The sequence below is a fragment of the Mytilus trossulus genome, chromosome 4, assembly GCF_036588685.1.
Source record: "Mytilus trossulus isolate FHL-02 chromosome 4, PNRI_Mtr1.1.1.hap1, whole genome shotgun sequence".
NCBI lineage: Eukaryota > Metazoa > Mollusca > Bivalvia > Mytilida > Mytilidae > Mytilus > Mytilus trossulus.
This window is the reverse complement of record NC_086376.1, coordinates 88,362,224-88,383,860: the sequence shown is the minus strand read 5'-3', so window position 1 is coordinate 88,383,860 and position 21,637 is coordinate 88,362,224. Positions and strand designations below refer to the sequence as shown.

At 31.8% G+C, this 21,637-nt stretch overlaps 1 long non-coding RNA gene across 6 annotated transcripts; it reads left to right on the top strand.

Annotated features, from left to right (window-relative positions):
* The first annotated feature begins 2,018 nt into the window (after positions 1 to 2,018).
* LOC134716242 (uncharacterized) lies at positions 2,019 to 13,848 on the top strand. 6 transcript variants are annotated; one of them, XR_010106850.1, is made up of 8 exons: positions 2,019 to 2,100; positions 5,443 to 5,637; positions 6,818 to 6,892; positions 8,318 to 8,408; positions 8,853 to 8,887; positions 9,749 to 9,821; positions 11,582 to 11,699; positions 12,884 to 13,848. It is a non-coding gene; the product is annotated as an uncharacterized LOC134716242 (long non-coding RNA). The 6 variants fall into 6 exon arrangements; XR_010106849.1 differs by lacking the exon at positions 2,019 to 2,100 and adding an exon at positions 2,123 to 2,390; XR_010106847.1 differs by lacking the exon at positions 2,019 to 2,100 and adding an exon at positions 2,124 to 2,447.
* Positions 13,849 to 21,637: the final 7,789 nt, after the last annotated feature.

Genomic DNA, 21,637 nt, shown 5'->3' with positions numbered 1-21,637 from the left:
TCTTCGAGATGATCTTTAACTCTTTGTGACAAAGTTTTGCCAGTAGCAGAACGCATAAAAAAAAGCAGCGCATTTGTCATAATTGTGATCGCCAACATGAGATGCACAAATGTCATCTTTTTCACATCAACAGGTGGGAATGGAATGAGTTTTCCTGTCAAGAACAATTTTGCTAAGCAACTGAACATTTGGTCTGGTTCTTGCAACGGGTGATAATTTTCAATATGTTCTTGTAACATAGTCATAGATGATGTAGAAGATTCTAGGAGTTGGGTAAATGTCTTGACGTCTTTCTGGTTATATTCATCATGTCCATGTGTTATGTTTAAGAAAATTAATCACCGCCTTCATTTATTAGATATGATTTGGTTCAACGTAATTTGTACGACGTATTACGGTTGCAGTTTGATTCTCAATTAACTGGACATAGAATATAGGTAATTGTTACCTCAGTATTGCAATTTTCATTGTTATTAAATATATATATATCAGTATTTAGTACAAATATAATATTAAAGCAATCCTAATTCAATACAATAAAATACAATACAATATTTTTTATTGTCAATCAAGGACGCCCTAAGAGAGCAGTTTAATTACAAACAATTTTTTACAATTATTATTACAATGCCAAAGTATAGAATAGAGGAAATAAACCCATAGGCAAAATTAAAACCTCAGATATTTTTATATATTCAATATATAAAAATGTTTTTCAACTGTTTATGGATACCATTAGTGCCATTACATTTAAATTTGGTCTATGAACGATTCACTGGGTCAGCAAATTGGCATCATTTACATTTTTTATCAAATTATCCCTCTCAGTCCAGAGACTGATTAAATTACAGGTGTTTTAGGACTTCTAGATTCTCACAACCTATTATAGTACTGTGACCAAGTAAGGAAAAGTCTCTTATTTAAGGAGTTTAATCGTCATTCGAACTATACGACTGTAAATCAAAGTATTGGTAGTTCATAGAAACATAGTTTAACAATTTCAAACAAATAATATTCTAAATTGACAACAACTCTTCAATTGGTCTGCAATTTTATTGTCTAAGGTCTACATGTTTCACCTGCGAGGCAGGCGTCTTCAGGACAATTTATATACAATTTATTCTGCCTGAGGTACGCAAAGTGGTGCATATAAAGTGACGTTGTAATTAACAATGGTAGGTATAAGTAACGTAATGGTGGCTATAATTGTACAAATAAAAATAGAATGATTAAAAATAGATTTGAAAACTAAAGTGTTCTAGTTATAAATAGATTGATATTAAAATGTTCTGTATATGATTAGCATACGGTGGTGTCACTGGTGCATAGGTCGATAATGCTTTCATCTTTAGTTAAGTCTATCAGGAAGGTCTGGCTTTTCTTTGAAGGTGTGTCTAAATAATTATACTTGTTCGTTGTATACTGATCCCAGCTTTCATAATGATGGGAAGTCTGTTGGTGGTAGGATTTCTTTTCTGTTAAATAACCATAACTATTGGTACGATATTTATTCCAATCTATTGATGGGGTTTGAATTTGAGAATGAATTGTACTATTTGAATCCGATAGGTATACATCATTTTCCATAATTTCTGATGTTTTATCTTTCTTTTCGGGGTTGGCCACTGCTGATTTTCCACCCCATCCTATACTTTTTATCTTTTAATATAAGAAATATATTAGGTTTTTTAGTCTTCTTATATAACTAACAAAGTAAGACCGTGAGACCGTGCGGTCTAACAAATTTCTGATAATATCGTTAACAAAAACTTAACAGTGCGATCAACCAATCGCTAACGTTAACATATAATACCATAGTGCTTTGAAGTCTAGCAAGTACGGTCTAAAAAAATCTTTTAGTACTGATAACAAATTTAAAAAAAATAAACCAATCGCTGATCATTATTGATCCTCCTGACATCATTGCTATCTTCGCCATCTTTGTTACAGAAAATTATTTTCAAAGATCTTATTTATTTTTATAAGTCCATGAAACCAGAGACATATATATGTCTCTGATGAAACAAAACAGAAATATCCAGATGACATTCAGATGACATTCAGATTGGTCATAGTAATCAGCTGGAAATTATATTGAGGGTAATGAAATCATTTTTAGAAATGTTCAGTAAACGACACAAGTTTTCCCGATGTACTCCGGGTTTTACATCAGTGTTGTTTGCAACGCCGTATCCTTCAATTTCATTGAAGACATCAAGCGAACATAAACTTGAACGGTGTATGATGTGCTTGCAAAAGTAAAAAAACAACGTACATAAACGCCAACGTGTACATAGAGATTTTCATTGAAAAGGTGTACTCCGGAATTATTCCGCTTTTGACTCCATTTTATATTTTTATTTGAGCTCTCTACGTTTGAGGTAGCAAAGGTATACACATGAATACAAAAACGAAAAAAAGTTTCTTTTTTTCTCTCTTTTGAAATGGTAATATACGCTGTTAAAATATATAAACATGCAGATATGTAGTACCTATTGCAAGATTGCAATATTTTTAAAAATTGTTACATAAAAAAGTAAGCAAATTCAGTTCTAGAATTAATAGATTAAATTCGAGCTTGTCAACTAAAATCACCACGGACCTGCTAGAGCACTAGATTTTTCATTACAGAAGAAGTTTAAGAACTGAATCGTTTCTCTATAGAGGTCAGTATTTAGTGGCAATCTATTTCCGTCTTGGGTTATGTATCTGGTCCACAGGCACTTGTTTCTATCCATGGGAAGACCCACTGTCAAATATATTTACGTAAATATACCGTTTGATAGTGGGTCTTCGCATGGATAGAAACAAGTGCCGTGATCTGGTCTATAAAAAATATTTTGCCACAATTTTGTATTTTTTTAGTCTATTCATGAATTAGATAATGTGTCTGGTGTGATTTTTTTTACCACTGAATTAATCACCAATCAAACCATATGTATAAGAGGGGGGATAGGACCTTTATCAGGACTCCGGGATCGGGTGTTTTTAACCTCAGGATTTGGGGATTGACCCTTTCAGGATCGGGGAATTCCTTTTTCGAATTTCGGGACCTCAGGATTTCGTGTTTTTAAGCCCGGGATCTCGGGATGAGGTATATTTTAGCCCGGGATTTCAGGATCAGGACCCCTTCTACCCCCTCTCATATAAATGGATAGAATTTAAAAAAATATCTGGAACCTGAATCCAAAGACAGAATGAATAAATGAATATAAATATTACTTTTTTATGCATCCCATAAAAATACATATATATTGGCGGGACTAGACACTAACTAATTGTAGCTGATAATCAGTGATTTTATTGTCGTTCCATACATAGGTAATAAAGATACAATACGGTACCAAACATGTGTTAAAAAACATATTCACTATTACATGTATTATCTTAATTATTTCCGATAATATCAATAAAATGTCTTTCAAACTAGTAATGCCAGCGTATCAAACTTATAGTATGTCACTTTAAATTTGTTATTATCACATTCATTTTATCACAGAATGCAAACAGGGTAATTAAAAAACGGCGCTGATTGCAGTCCAAATTCAAAAACATTATAGAACTTTTTATAAATCACACTTATTTTGGACATTTTATATGACAAAATATATCTAATTAATTTTATGATAAAACTTTAGAACTATGTGGTCAATGTATAGCCTCAGCAGTTCCAACATTTTTTTCTATAAGAATACGCCACCAAAATCCATTAATCTCCAAGTCTTGGAAGTCTCGTGGACCGTGGAGTCCAAGATTTTGTCAACATTATACTGAAGAGTCTATCAGATTCATTTCCTATTAAAATACATTGTTCCCAGACCACTGCAGCTGCCTGCTGGTAAAAGTGGTCTCTAACTTTTACTGTTGTCACATAAACATGCAATTTTTTCACCCAATTTCAAGTTTTTGAAGTTTTTTTACCATAAATTATTCTTCCATATGTATTAAATGTACTTTAAACATGTTAAATGTAAAGAAAAGTTACAAAAAGCATTCCACATGATTATGAGTATAAAATGTAAGATTAAAGATTATTTAGAGTCGATTTAGGCGGTAGCACATATTTTAATACATATAAAAATTCATACAGAAGCTATGAGAAATTGAAATTTGTTATTTTTTGTTTTGTTCATTTCTATGCTAGGATGTTATGATACAAGAAGTCTAATTGCACAAATACTCTTGCATTCAACTTTTTTTGCAGACAGCATGGTCTAATGCAGTTTTTTTTCACTTTTCAAGGAAAACTTGCATGCAGTTTTAGTCTAAATTGGCATATATATTTGAACCACTAACTATTCTAAAGAATACTGCTTTTTTATAGATTTAGTGAAATATTTATGATGGACTACAGATTTTATGTACAAAGCTCTTCACATTTCACATACAATGTACATGAAACAGGCCGTTTAACCAGGGCCATGAATAAAACATATTTTGCACATTTTTCTGTGATAATCTACTTTTCTCTAGATTCGGAGTTCATCTTATGGGTAATAGAATTTGAATTGAGCACAGAAACACAAATATCAAAACATAAAAAGCCTTCAAATAAAAAGTCAGCATGCCTGTAACCCATAAACATGGAAACTGCTTTAAACTGCTTATTTAGCCGTAAAATGACAGAATTTCTATCAAACACAGATTTAAATCCTTTACTTTTATTGAGACCAGTAAACCATTCAGGGAAGTTGCCAAAGTACAGAATCTACATTTACTGATTTCATCTCTTGGGCCAGAGAAGAGTTATTTCGTAGTGCATTTTCTTTTAGACAATACATTGTACATTCAAATTAGAAAAAATCGCACTTGTTCAATCTCAAAAAGATTTTACAGTGTAGTGTACTACTATTGGGACAAATAAAGCAAAATTAAAGAAACTTATACCAGCTCTCTAACTCAAAATATTGACAATTCTGTGTTAAGGGTGTCTAAAATTCAGTTTGACAGCTTCAGACATACTAATTTTTTCCCTTTTCCACTGGACCAAATCACTACTTAACATAAAAATTCAGCACCCAAATTTTTTATCATGTAATTTCATCCCCTTACTTGATATTTCATGCATAAAATGTCAAGAAATAAATTAGAAAAGGGTATGAAAAAAATTGGCAAGTAATACACTGTTCACACTAGGGAATATATATATGTGGACAACGAACATCAAAGAACAATAACTGTGTCCTCGCACCAATTGCTAAACCTCTTTTCTAGTCTCTAACTTTAATTTGTCTCAACAAATGTTATAAAACTTATACACTGCTTATTACAACAAAACACAGATTAAGTTCAAATTTGACTTTTTTCACTGTTTCTGGTCTTGAGTTACAATTATTTATGCTCCATTATTATAAAATGGAAAAATATCCAAATCTATGGTGGATCTAAAAAACTTTTTTTTAAGGATTATATTTATTTATATATATGATTTACAAACTTCAGAAAAGGTTGAAAAGCATTTTAATTTGAGGATATTCCAACCTGAAGCAAGTTGTACCAATGTTAATGATGGAAGACCCTGTTAGAATACTGTGCATACCTGGGGCTAAAACTTAATCAAAGATGACCTATGCTGAAGTGGTGAGACTTGCTATGCATGTAACAGGAGACCAAACTGAGACCACCTTTGATATAAAGGTATGAAAATGATGTCTATTATTATAAGAATGAATGGAATATATTCCAGTTGAATGTGACTTTTTTTTATATCCCCTAGTCCCTACAAACAAAGTTTTGGGAGATACATAGAAATCCCTATATCATCCATCTGTAATTTTTGCAAGTGCAACCCCTTAGATCTGCTGAAATTGATGACATTACACAGTAAAACATAGGGTCCTTATCAGCGAGGTGTATAGGCGAGTTAGGATAGTCAAGTTATGAAAGGCAAGATATGAAAGACCAATTGCAAGTAACAAAAATAACATTTTTCTCTAATTTCTTAAGAATTATATATACAGTCATATATATATAATATATATACAGTGAGTGAATCTTAAAATGGTTGTGGCGTCTGATTTTGTAATCAAAATTTTTACATTTACTTTACATTTAATAAACAAAGCATAGATGTACCCAAACTTAGTTATACATTGCATCAGGAAGGGTCCCGGTATTTTGATTGCAGAATTTGAAAAAGTTATGTGATAATTATTTATAAGAGGCCATATACATGTATGTTGGAAAGTCATGCACACATAAAATTCTTTCATGAGAGTGACATTGTTCATTTTTCTAAAATAAAACGGGATACACTGTAGAGTATACTGTTCTGAACAAATCAAGCATAAGAAAATTAATCATGTAGACAAATAAAATAAACTTGCAAATTGCCAGAACAAATATTGCCTCTACAGCTGCCCCAAAAAGACCACTCTTAATGAAATTTGCAGCAGAAGAGGTCTTTTACATATAAGTGCTATAGTTTTAGTTACTATCTCTCTTTAAGTTTAAAATGACACTCACAGTGTTGTCTATGAATTTAATGATCATGATGATAATTAAATTACAAGCCATCCTCAGTATTTCAAAAGGCTATCTGTTTCTATGGAAAATAAACATACTTTGTGTAGAGATTACATTTTTATTACATGACACTCAGACTCAGATGAACAACATAAAGATGATCGAATCAACAATACTGTATACAATTCTATAAGCAATCATCCTTCAAAAATGTTAAAGAGATACACCCAAAAAATATAAAAATAGTTTTCCCCACATATCACATGAATGAATAATTATATCTTAAAAATAAAATATATCATATTTTTGTTATTGGTTAATAAAATTCATTTTATTGGAATTTTGTTTACAGTGTATAGAAATGAAGAAATCAATGGGAGCCCCTGCCAAAAAGAGGAGTGTTGTTACAGAATATAAGTTCCCAATGGTAAAACTATTCTGGAATATTATTTCCACAAGAAGAACTATTATTGTATAGCAATATAATATTTCCCACAGAAAGTAACCAAAAGTTAGCGTGCAATAAATTCCATTATTGCACTAGTGCAATAAATCTTCAAAATTCATGACGTCATCAAAGACAAAAACTCAGTTCAAACCAATATTTACTTTCAAATATTATATTGCTATACAATAAAAAGGTTATTGCATGAATATTGGGGAATATTGTCCCTCGTAGATCATATATTGCACTCACAAGCTTGTGCAATATAAAATTCTACTCGGGACAATATTCCCCAATATTCATGCAATAACCCTATATTACAGTAGGTGTTCCTAACGGAATAAATAGTATCAAATATTTGTTCCAACAGGTACAGGTATTATGACATTGTTTATAATAAAGTTTCAACTGGAACTTCTGTTAGGTGGAACAAATTCACATTGACAGAGTGCCTTCAGATGAGATTGGTAGAAAAAAGAAAGAAAAAACAGTTTTCATATTATTTTGAATAGTATGACTACAAATGATATTATACCATAAATTCGTTTTACACCAGCTTCATGCATGGCAAATGTTTGAACGTCTATACATTTTCGAAAATAAAGTGCTTATATAATCTTTGATGAAAAAAGAAATGCTGTATTTTGATTCCTAAATATTGAATGTTAAATAACTAATCCGCGAAAATTCAAACTTTATTCTTAATTCTTAACTTATAAATATCAGGGTTGGTCATTGATGCATTACTCTTTATGTGTTTATCTTTTCTTTCGCTCCATTATGAATTATTTTATTTGTAATAAAATTTACAAAGGGCTTCTCCAGAAAAAAATACAAAAAGGTTTGAGTTGGCATCTATAGTCTATACTATTAAACGAGAAGACCTCATTCTATGTGTAGCTTCTCTTCCTTCCACAATAAATTAATCCTCATGCCTCTGTGTTCTATAGGTATTATGCATAGTGGCATTTGTCATCTATTCTTTTTCATTCAGTTTGGGTTATTTAGGAGAAAAACGAAAAATAAAGGCGTACGGATATGGTTTCAGTCGTCAGACAAACTTGTTAGTCATCTAAGACTTTAATTTAATAAGAGTACTTGGGGATAGGACAGTAATTTTCTCGCCGATGGAGACTCTCTATATAATAAAGCAGTGATCGCCGTGGAGAAGAAACTCCTGTTCATAAATTACTTTTGGACACAACATATATATTTTACATCACATGATAATACATTGATATAATTTTGAAGAAGACTCACTTACACATGAGCCGTAAAAAAATAACTACCAACAAAATTACTTAATAATTGTACAACTACTGTAATTCCTTATCTTTTAGTTTAAAACTGTTGAATGTTTTAGTACCTTCATCTCATATTTGATACATTGCATTATTTATTTTTTAGAAACAGGGTATAGATGAGTGATCTAGTGTTTGAGTTCACTGAGGATGTGGCTGTCATCCTAACAAACAAAGGTTTACATAGTATTTATCAGGTATTGTTGTATATGGCTGATATATATGAATATATATATATTGAACTGCATAAATATCAGATCTCTGCATTTCCATCCATTAATAGTGTTGCTTCCAAAATCACATAAAGAATATATTTAGACTCCATTACAATGTATCTTGAATGCATTTATTTAACTATATATGCAGTGTAATGCAAGACATATTTCTTAATGTGAGAAACAGACAACAGCTAGCTACAAACATGAAAAAATAGATTTAATTTTCTAAGGCTTATCACATTTATTGAATGATCAACTTACAATAAAGAATGGAAAGGGGTAATGTGTCAACGAGACAACAACCCAACCAAAGAGAAGAAAACAGCCCAAGGCCACCAATAGGTCTTCAATGTGCATTTTTTATTCTTATGAGCAAAAAATAAATAAGAATTTATATGCTTATGTCTTCATTTTTTTTTGTAGGCAACATTCAGACAGTCAGATATTCTACATTTCGGGTTAGTTATATATATACACATTCAGAATTCATCACACCATTTGAAAATATGGTAAATTACTTAAAGGATGTTTTCATCTCCTTTTCAAAATATCAAGCTTTTCATCAAACTGGTAAATATTGATATGTGATTAATAAAGAACAAAAGAGCAAAAAACAATTAATTACTGTCTTGTTTGTGCTTTTTTTGTTTGTTTGAGATATATCATGAGATATAGGCTATTGAAAATTTGTGGGGAAAATTATCTCTTGAATTTCGATATCTTAATCATTGACAAGTCTTACTTTCCAAACACTATAATAATTACAAAATGCTAGGAAGCTAAAATTACAAGAATTCAAAATTTGTACAAATGACTTCTTTCCAGAATGTTAAAGATTCTGAAAAGAAAAATGAATGTTGCATTTTTGTCTTCAATTGGATAGAACTATAGAGGAATTACAAAATCTGACAAAATTTAAAAACTTGACTAGTGAACATCTTTGATTAATATGGATTTAATTCTGCTGAATGGTGTTATTTAAATTTGAACTTAAGGAAAATTGATATACACTAGAATACAGGGGTTCAAATTTAGGTTGGTTCTAAGTCCATGACCTTCCATTTACGGATTAAAACTATCCCACAGGTAGTTTGTTGCACCCAATGTACTTGCCTATATTTGCAGTTTAAGAAAATTACAAAAACATTTTGATCAAAAGAATGAAAATTTGGATCTTTATTTGCCTAACGTGAATTTGAACTGTGGAACAAAAATACATACAGTTTTCAACAAGCATTTAATTCATTTGTTTTCAATACATCATATAAAAAAATTATGTAGAGTGGGTGGTTAATTCAATACGATTTTCTTTTTATTAGATACGGAATAAAGAAATTGCTGTTGAGGAAGAGAGAAGTTTCTGTGACGAGATTGATACACATAGAGCATTTGGTAGTGTATAATAACAAGTTAACATTTTTTTTTAATTGGAAACAATAAATAACGGCTTCTAAAACGGTCATATATTCCTTACACATGAAATTTGTCCAGACATTGTATGTCTGGGATAAGCATGATACCTTCATCTACTTTTCAGCTTTCTTAAGAGACGGTCATATTAATACAATTCACCAAAACATTTGGAAGTTCCTACATGTCAGCTGTTTACATCTAATTTCTTTTTTCAAAAAGATTAAAGTTATTAGAAATATGTTAGTAAATGTTTTATAAATATGATTTGATAAAAAAAATTAAAAGGTCATTAAAACAACGTTTGATCTTGTCAGTATGTGTGCAGGTGGGAAATTTAATAATCTATCAATGCTCATCAAAAATGCTATTAAAATTATCATTGATACGTTTATCTAACTTTCATTTCTAGTATTTTGATGATGAAATAATGTGGAAAGAGCTACTTTTACTCAATCGTGCTTTATAAATGCACATGGATTTTACGTATCCATATCTGGTCCATGTTTTATCATTGTCAAGTCAACATCTGGTACATGTATTACCAAAATATGTTTTTCAAAATGAAAATATAGTTTTTGATAATGTTATTTTGCACAAATAAAGAGTCTAAGGCAGAATTCAGTACACTGATGTTGCTCACTTCAAATGATGAACTGTCAGTTTAGCACTTTACGCCAGAACATTGAATTTATTTCAAAGTAAAGTTTGATATCTGTTTTTTTTTTAATTGTCAATCATTGGTTATATGATGGCCAACTGATTACCATGGTTGTCTTTTGTTACATAGTCTTAAGAGATCTGTATACATGGTATAAGACACAAAATGTCCGGCTGGCTCAAATATTTTTTGGAAGCCCTGGTAAATAACAATATTTTTTTAAAACAAAATGTCATCATTTTCAATCTGACAACAGACTTATATTTTAAATTCAGTTTGAGGAATTATTCACATTTGCACAAACAAAATTTGTTGATAGTTTAAGACCCCTTTTTGGCCCCAAACTATAGCAGTTTTACAAAATTGTTGAAATGTAAACTTTCAGTTATTTATTGGACAGTAGAATGCATCTGCAACATAAATACTGGCTGTTCTTGACAATACAATGCACATACATCAGGTACTAGCACCACTGAAATCTTAACAATTCTAGCATTTTAGTCAAATTTTAGACGGTTTTCATGTAAAGCGAAAGTGGCCGCATTCGTGTTCATCCTTTATATAAAAATGTAAGTTGTATTTTATGATAATACAAAACATATATAAAGGTTGAGGATGAACACGGATGCGGCCACTTTCATTTTTGACAAAAAACATCTGAAAAGGTTACATTTTTCAGCATATTTGGTAGATTTTTCATATTTGAGCTTGAATTGGAACGTTTTTAATGACTAAATCAGTTGAAATCTTTCACAAAAACTATTAATTCAAATGAAATAGTTTTTAAAAAGTGGTAAAAATCTTTCGTCAGATGAACCTGAAATTTGAGGCCAAAATCGGCCCTTACCGGACCTATAAAAAAAATCTCAAACATGGTGATTGAAGTGCATGTTATATTATATAAATTATTGCAGTTCATCATCCACTCTTTATGTACTTTTAACTTGTTAAAGCAAACTTAAGTTTTAAAAAAAAAAAAGATCTGAGAAAGTCAATCAAGTTAAAGATTGCAACTTAAAACTCTTTATCTCTTTTCTTTATCTATTGATATAAATATATATCTATGTGTATATTGTTTCAGAGTGTAATGAAGTTGTGAGTAGTATTTTAACCAAAAGAACATCTACCCTAACAACAGTGAAGATTAAAGGGATCAGTTGCTGTATGGTGATATTGAAAGAAATCCAGGACCTACAATGGTATCAATCACCCCAAAAAAATATTTTTTAAAACTGAAATTTATCTAGGATTATTTGATCTGAAAAAAAAACTTTCAATATGAGACATGCATATAACAACTTCATTAAAATCCATTTTATTAAGGCATATTGGAAAATGTTTCAATTCATCTTGTGACTGTCATACAAGTGAGAAGTTAAGCTAGCTATAAAACCAGGTTCAATCCACCATTTTCTACATTAGAAAATGCCTGTACCAAGTCAGGAATATGACAGTTGTTATCCATTCGTTTGATGTGTTTGGACTTTTGATTTTGCCTTTTGATTTTTGATTTTCCTTTTTGAATTTTCCTTAGAGTTCAGTATTTTTGTATTTTTACTTTTTTTTTTTACATATTTTCATGGAGATTTAATGTTTTATTGACCAATGGAAAATCTGCTTAGTACTCTGGTGAAGTAAGGCAGACTGGATATGCTGCTCCAAACAGTTTCCCTGGGATTAATAAAACATTTGATCAATTCAAAATGGACATGAACAAAAAATCTACCTTAACTGCCTTCTCACAGTATTTTTTAGTTTGGTTTCCATTAAATTTCAAAACGAGAAGAGACTTTACTGGTATAGTTTTAACTTTCCAGATACAAAATCAAAAATAAATAATTCTGATATAATTGTTACATTGTACTGTATACTAAATTTATTGAAGATTATTGTTTTAAACCTCTTGCCTTGATATAATCGTGTCCGTATCCAACTTATTGAGTTTTTGAGGTGAATATAGATCTCACCCTGTCAGTCTGTCTGTCCATTAGAACTAAACACAAATTGTCCTATCAAATCAATGTAATTATCTGCCCTTTATTATAAAAGGGTATTTTTTTAATTAAATTTAAATATGCTTGATTACACTTAAATGTTTTGATAGTTGGATCTACCTTGCAAGCCAAAGATTTTCCAGTCGTTTAATAAATTATATTTGGTAAAATATTTTTAAACCAAAAAAAGGGTATTTTTTGCGACATGTCCAAACCAGAAGATTAGAAAAAGACACCATACCAACTTGAGTTTGATATATCACTGGGAAAGCCAGTCATCTTGTGGAAATGTAATATAAATAGTTCAAACTTTTTTTTTCTTTCAAAATGTTTATTTCAAAAATTAAACCAGATTTTGTGAATTTTACATGAAAGTAATTTTATTTTAGGTTTATGAAGACTTCTTAGAGCTTGCCATATAAGTGTCAACAATTTTAAAGAACAGAGAAGACTATTATTGCACTTAGTTTTGAGTTTTTGTTTTATATTTTATCACTATGATAGACTAATGTTAAATTCAGGAATTGTATTTTTCTGATATATCTGTTTTGTAATTACGTTTTACTCATTTTTAAATACGTTTGAGACGTTTTTTTTATACCTTTTCCTACTTGAGTAGCATTGACAACTATTTTAAGTTTTTAGTAAGGTTACTTTCTTTGGGTTTTGTATTTTATAATATTAAGATGTCATACTTGAATACCTTGTAGTTATGAACTGTGTATTTTACTTCTTGATTCTTTGATATGTGTAGTATTATTCTCCCCCCCCTCCAATTATATTTAGTTTTGTAAAATATATTTTCCATAAGGCCTGTCAACAATGGATGCCTCTCTAGATAAAGATTAAATAATCTTGGCAAACATTAAATATGAATTTCAAAAGAAAAAAATATGTATGAAGACTCCATACAAAACTACTTTGGAAAGTATCACTCCAGTGATTCTTCTGGTAAAATTCAGGTATGGTCTAAATCTCAGTTTTCATTGGGAACTTTCTTCATTGCATAGAGGATGCTTTATCATCTGTTTTATTATACCTAACAATGCAAGTGTTAAATGTTGGGAATACAGAAAGACAGACATAATGATTATGATAAGTTAACAAATAATTTTACTTCAAATATAATGAATATTTAAACTGGAATTGACTATTCACATGTTATGCTCATTGATTGTTGACATTATGTGTTGAAAAACAGAAATAAGTCAAAAGAATTACAAGACAGAAAGTCCAAAAGTCACAATTTATCAATTGATAATAAATTTGTTTGCTCTATAATAGAATAGAATGTTTCTAAAAATGTCGATTGAATTAGACTTTCTATAAAAAAAATATCTCTCCAAACCACATTGTGACCTCTTTTTATATATGATTTAATTGGTTACATGTTTGTCTATTTTGTTATATACTTTAATGTTATGCATGAAAAATATATTAACTGTATGCAAATAGGAAAAATTGAAAGTTTTATGATAATAAAAAAAAAAAAATAATTAAACTTGTTTTGATTGATTTGATTTTATCCAATATGTATATTAAAAGAAAAGCTAGTATTTTATTGTTCAAATATTACAAATGGATTAGCCACAAGTTTTTCAACTTAGAAACGTCTTCTTCAAAAAGGAAACCTGTTCCAATAATTGATATGGCTTTTAAATATAATTTGCATCTTAAAGAAAATAATGGAGGAAAAGAAAGAAAACGAGAGAGACAATTGCTTCAACAGGATTATACTGTCATAATCAAAGTCACATTTCCTGTTTACACAAAGAATTGACTCAATTGAGTGTAATAAAATGCCTGAATTAGACTTAGCATATGTGAAATGATTTTATTATTAAATGATAACTTTACTATTCCCACCAAGTAAAACTAGATCAGGATACAATCTGTGTGAATTATATGGGTTTCTTAGAAATGATCTACATGTATACATGTATGAATTGTCTGTGATTCTTAGATATCGTCAGTATGTTATGTCTTTTTCAAAGATCTTGTCTGAATGTATTTTCCAATATTCAAACATACAGTGTGTAGGCTGTTTCTGTGGTTATTAGATACATTCCAAGCAATATGTAATGGTTTTAAATTATGATAAATGACCATAAATTTTTCATGTTACAGGATAATTTTTCTGAAATATAAATTTTATATCTCAAAAGTTAGAAGACTTGGATGCTGCAGATACCATATTTTAAGATTTTTTTCTCTGTTAAATGTCCATGTCCATGTCCATGTCCTCAACCTCATTTTAATGGTTCAGCATCTGCTTATATGTTTGTCATTTAAATTTAGTATATACTATGAATAATAGGATGGATAACTATATTTGGTATATTGATTCCTTGCTATGTATACATTTCAGTTATACAGGTTTTTTTCTGACCTTTACCTCATTTTATGTTGAAAGTTGTGTGATTAGTTCCATTTCTAAAATACTGGAAGTAGTAGGTCAACTATATGTTGTATATGTAATGATTGAAAGGGGTACATACATGTATCAGTCTGGCAAGTTTCATCTAACCTTGGTCTAATTTTCATGATTCATGAATGTCGGTCAGAATTTATCTGAAATGTGAATTGTCTGTGATACTTGCAGTGAAACCTTAATCTATAAAACTCATAAAATCAATGGTTAGTTAAAGATGGACAATGTAAGACAAATGTACATAGACCATTAGTAAAATATAGATAATGAAATATTTAAGGCATGTACATAAGACAATTAGTTAACTTTAGATGTTAAAATATATAAGGCAAATGAGATTTCTAGAAACAGTCTGTAGGTACTGTCTGCAGTTCTTATATATAGTCTGTAAGTATTGTCTGTGGTTCTTTGATGTAATCTGTAAGTATTTTCTGTGGTTTTTAGGTACAGTCTGTACGTATAGTCTATGGTTCTTATATACAGTCTGTACATATTATCTGTGGTTCTTAAATAGTCTGTTTTTATTGTCTGTGGTTCTTAGATGTAGTCTGTAAGTACTGTGTATTGTTCTTAGATACAGTCTGTAAGTAAAGACTTTGGTTCTGATATATAGTCTGTAAGCATTGTCTGTGGTTCTTAGGTATAGTCTGTAAGCATTGTCTGTGGTTCTAAGGTACCCTCTGTATGTATTGTATGTGGTTCTTAGATGTAGTCTGTAAGTATTGTATGTGGTCCTTAGGTACAGTCTGTAAGTATAGTCTATGGTTCTTAGCTACAGTCTGTAAGCATTGTCTGTGGTTCTTAGGTACAGTCTGTAAGTATAGTCTGTGGTTCTAAGATACAGTCTGTAAGTACAGTCCATGGTTCTTAGATATAGTCTAAGCATTGTCTGTGGTTCTTGGATGTAGTCTATAAGTATTGTCTGTGGTTCTTATGTACAGTCTGTAAGTCTATGGTTCTGAGATACAGTCTGTAAGTATAGTCTGGTTCTTAGATTTAGTCTGTAAGTACTGTGCATGGTTCTGAGATATAGTCTGTAAGCATTGTCTGTGGTTCTAAGGTACCCTCTGTATGTATTGTATGTGGTTCTAAGTTGTAGTCTATAAGTATTGTATGTGGTTCTTAGGTACAGTCTGTAAGTATAGTCTGGTTCTTAGATATAGTCTGTAAGTACTGTGCATGGTTCTGAGATATAGTCTGTAAGCATTGTCTGTGGTTCTAAGGTACCCTCTGTATGTATTGTATGTGGTTCTTAGATGTAGTCTGTAAGTATTGTATGTGGTCCTTAGATACAGTCTGTAAGCATTGTCTGTGGTTCTAAGGTACAGTCTGTATGTATTGTCTGTGGTTTCTTAGATACAGTCTGTAAGTATAGTCTATGGTTCTTAGATACAGTCTGTAAGCATTGTCTGTGGTTCTTAGGTACAGTCTGTAAGTATAGTCTGTGGTTCTAAGATACAGTCTGTAAGTATAGTCCATGGTTCTTAGATATAGTCTAAGCATTGTCTGTGGTTCTTGGATGTAGTCTGTAAGTATTGTCTGTGGTTCTTATGTACAGTCTGTAAGTCTATGGTTCTGAGATACAGTCTGTAAGTATAGTCTGGTTCTTAGATATAGTCTGTAAGTACTGTGCATGGTTCTGAGATATAGTCTGTAAGCATTGTCTGTGGTTCTAAGGTACCCTCTGTATGTATTGTATGTGGTTTTTAGATGTAGTCTGTAAGTATTGTATGTGGTTCTTAGGTACAGTCTGTAAGTATAGTCTGGTTCTTAGATATAGTCTGTAAGTACTGTGCATGGTTCTGAGATATAGTCTGTAAGCATTGTCTTTGGTTCTAAGGTACCCTCTGTATGTATTGTATGTGGTTCTTAGATGTAGTCTGTAAGTATTGTATGTGGTCCTTAGATACAGTCTGTAAGCATTGTCTGTGGTTCTTAGGTACAGTCTGTATGTATTGTCTGTGGTACTTAGATACAGTCTGTAAGTATAGTCTATGGTTCTTATATACAGTCTGTAAGCATTTTCTGTGGTTCTTAGGTACAGTCTGTAAGTATAGTCTGTGGTTCTAAGATACAGTCTGTAAGTATAGTTCATGGTTCTTAGATATAGTCTAAGCATTGTATGTGGTTCTTGGATGTAGTCTGTAAGTATTGTCTGTGGTTCTTATGTACAGTCTGTAAGTCTATGGTTCTGAGATACAGTCTGTAAGTATAGTCTGGTTCTTAGATATAGTCTGTAAGTACTGTGCATGGTTCTGAGATATAGTCTGTAAGCCTTGTCTGTGGTTCTAAGGTACCCTCTGTATGTATTGTATGTGGTTCTTAGATGTAGTCTGTAAGTATTGTATGTGGTTCTTAGGTACAGTCTGTAAGTATAGTATGGTTCTTAGATATAGTCTGTAAGTACTGTGCATGGTTCTGAGATATAGTCTGTAAGCATTGTCTGTGGTTCAAAGGTACCCTCTGTATGTATTGTATGTGGTTCTTAGATGTAGTCTGTAAGTATTGTATGTGGTCCTTAGATACAGTCTGTAAGCATTGTCTGTGGTTCTTAGGTACAGTCTGTATGTATTGTCTGTGGTTCTTAGATACAGTCTGTAAGTATAGTCTATGGTTCTTGGGTACAGTCTGAATGTATTGTCTGTGGTTCTTATATGTAGTCTGTAAGTATTGTCTGTGGTTCTTAGATACAGTCTGTATGTATAGTCTATGGTTATTAGGTACAGTCTGTATGTATTGTCTGTGGTTCTTAGATATAGTCTGTAAGTATTGTCTGTGGTTCTTAGATACAGTCTGTAAGTTTACTCTGTGGTTCTCATATACATTCTGTAAGTATTGCCTGTGGTTCATAGATGTATACATAATGGTTCTTAAACACAGTTTATATGCATGATTGGAATATTTGCCACTGGATTTAAATCGTTTATTGAACGGACAGAGACTAGCGGTTGAATAACCTAACTATTGTATTAATCGATAATATGATCTCGTCCTGAACATGAATGAAATATTTGTCACTGGACGTAAAACAAACATGAGACAGGGTTATAAGATGGATATGTAGACCCTACAACGATAAAAAAAACCAATGAGACACAGTTATACAAAATACATAAACACTATAACAACGTTCACACATGATAGGTATGGACCCTATATAACGTTCATACACTGATGAGACAGAGTTATTCGATGGGTATGAACCCTATATAAAGTTCATACACTAATGATACAAAGTTTTTCGATGGGTATGGACCCTATATAACGTTCATACACTAATGAGACAGAGTTATTCGATGGGTATGAACCCTATATAACGTTCATACACTAATAAGACAGAGTTTTTCGATGGGTATGACCGCTATATAACGTTCATACACTGATGAGACAGAGTTATTCGATGGGTATCGACCCTATATAACGTGCATACACTAATGAGACAGAGTTTTTCGATGGGTATGATCCCTATTTAACGTTCATACACTAATGAAACAAAGTTATGCGTTGGGTATGAACCCTATATAACGTGCACACACTATAGAGAAAGAGTTTTTCGATTGGTATGAACCCTATATAAAGTTCATACACTAATGATACAAAATTTTGCGATGGGTATGACCCCTATATAATGTTCAATCACTGATGAGACAGAGTTATTTGATGGGTATGAACCCTATAAAACGTTCATACACTAATGATACAAAGTTTTTCGATGGGTATGGACCCTATTTAACGTTCATACACTGGTGAGACAGAGTTTTTCGATGGGTATGAACCCTATATAAAGTTCATACACTAATGATACAAAATTTTGCGATGGGTATGACCCCTATATAACGGTCATACACTGATGAGACAGATTTTGTCGATGGGTATGAACCCTATAAAACGTTCATACACTAATGATACAAAGTTTTTCGATGGGTATGGACCCTATTTAACGTTCATACACTGGTGAGACAGAGTTTTTCGATGGGTATGAACCCTATATAATGTTCAATCACTGATGAGACAGATTTTGTCGATGGGTATGAACCTTATTAAACGTTCATACACTAATGATACAAAGTTTTTCGATGGGTATGGACCCTATATAACGTTCATACACTGGTGAGACAGAGTTTTGCGATGGGTATGACCCCTATATAATGTTCAATCACTGATGAGACAGAGTTATTTGATGGGTATGAACCCTATATAACGGTCATACACTGATGAGACAGATTTTATCGATGGGTATGAACCCTATAAAACGTTCATACACTAATGATACAAAGTTTTTCGATAGGTATGGACCCTATATAACGTTTATACACTTATAAGACAGAGTTTTTCGATGGGTATTGACCCGATATAACGTTCATACACTGATGAGACAGAGTTATTCGATGGGTATTGACCCTATATAACGTGCACACACTAATGAGACAGATGTTGTCGATGGGTATGAACCCTATATAACGTTCATATACTAATGATACAAAGTTTTTCGATGGGTATGGACCCTATATAACATTCAAACACTGGTGAGACAGAGTTTTTTCGATGGATATGAACCATATATAATGTTCATACACTGATATGACAGATTTTGTCGATGGATATGGACCCTATAAAACGTTCATACACTAATGATACAAAGGTTTTCGATGGGTATGGACCCTGCATAACGTTTGTACACTAATTAGACAGATTTTGTCGATAGGTATGGACCCTATATAACGTTCATACACTGATGAGACAGAGTTATTCGATGGGTATTGACCCTATATAACGTGCACACACTAATGAGACAGAGTTTTTCGATGGGTATGAACCCTATATAACGTTCATACACTAATGAAACAGAGTTATTCGATGGGTATGAACCCTATATAACGTGCACACACTATAGAGAAAGAGTTTTTCGATGGGTATGAACCCTATATAAAGTTCATACACTAATGATACAAAGTTTTGCAATGGGTATGACCCCTATATAATGTTCAATCACTGATGAGACAGAGTTTTTCGATGGGTATGAACCATATATAATGTTCATACACTGATATGACAGATTTTGTCGATGGAAATGGACCCGGCTATAAAACGTTCATACACTAATGATAGAAAGTTTTTCCATGGGTATGGACCCTATATAACGTTTATACACTAATAAGACAGAGTTTTTCGATGGGTATTGACCCGATATAACGTTCATACACTAATAAGACAGAGTTTTTCGATGGGTATGAACCCTATACTAGTATAACGTTCATACACTGATGAGACAGAGGTATTCGATGGGTATGAACCCTATATAACGTGCACACACTGATGAGACAGAGTTTTTCGATGGGTATGAACCCTATAAAACGTTCATACACTAATGATACAAAGTGTTTCGATGGGTATGGACCCTATATCATGTTCATACACTGACGAGACAGAGTTATTCGATGGGTATGAACCCTATATAACGTGCACACACTAATGAGACAGAGTTTTTCGATGGGAATGAACCCTATATAACGTTCATACACTATTGATACAGAGTTTTTCGATGGGTATGAACCCTATATAACGTTCATACACTATTGATACAGAGTTTTTCGATGGGAATGAACCCTATATAACGTTCATACACTATTGATACAGAGTTTTTCGATGGGTATGGACCCTATATAACGTTCATACACTAATGAGACAGAGTTATTCGATGGGTATTAACCCTATATAACGTTCATACACTAATGAGACAGAGTTATTCGATTGGTATGAACCTATATAACGTTCATACATTGATGAGACAGAGTTATTCGATGGGTATGACCCCTATATAACGTTGATACACTAAAGAGACAGAGTTTTTCGATGGGTATGAACCCTATATAACGTTCATGCATTAATGAGACAGAGTTATTCGATGGGTATGGACCCTATATAACGTTTATACACTAATGAGACAGAATTTATTCGATGAGTATGTACCCTATATAACGTTCATTCACTTTTCGATGGTTATGGGCCCTATAAAACGTTCATTCACCAATAAGACAAAGTTATCCGATGGGTATATACCCTATACAATGTTCATACACCAATGAAACATAATGAGCCGGTTGATATATACCTTAAACAACTGTCATACATCAATGAGACAGAGTAATTCGATGGATATTTACCCTATTTATGTTTATTCACCAATGAGACAAAGCTAGTCCATGGGTTTAAATCCTATACAACGGTAAAACACCAATGAGACAGTTATTCGATGGGTCTAAAACTTCTACATTGTTCGTACACCAATGAGACAACGTTAGTCGATTTGTATATAGCATACACCAATGAAACATAATTATTTGGTGGATATATACCTTATATAACATGCATACAACAATTAAACAGAGTTATTCAATGGGTTGTCTTATTGTAAAAACGATTGTTCATTGCTGAAGGTCAGATTACCCATTATTGCTTAAATCCATGATCACTATTGGAGAGTTGTCTTATTGTAACGATTGTTTATTGTTGAAGGTCAGATTACCCTTAATTTCTTAAATCCATGATCACTGTTGGAGAGTTGTCTTATTGTAACGATTGTTTATTGTTGAAGGTCAGATTACCCTTAATTTCTTAAATCCATGATCACTATTGGAGAGTTGTCTTATTGTAACGATTGTTTATTGTTGAAGGTCAGATTACCCATAATTGCTTAAATCCATGATCACTG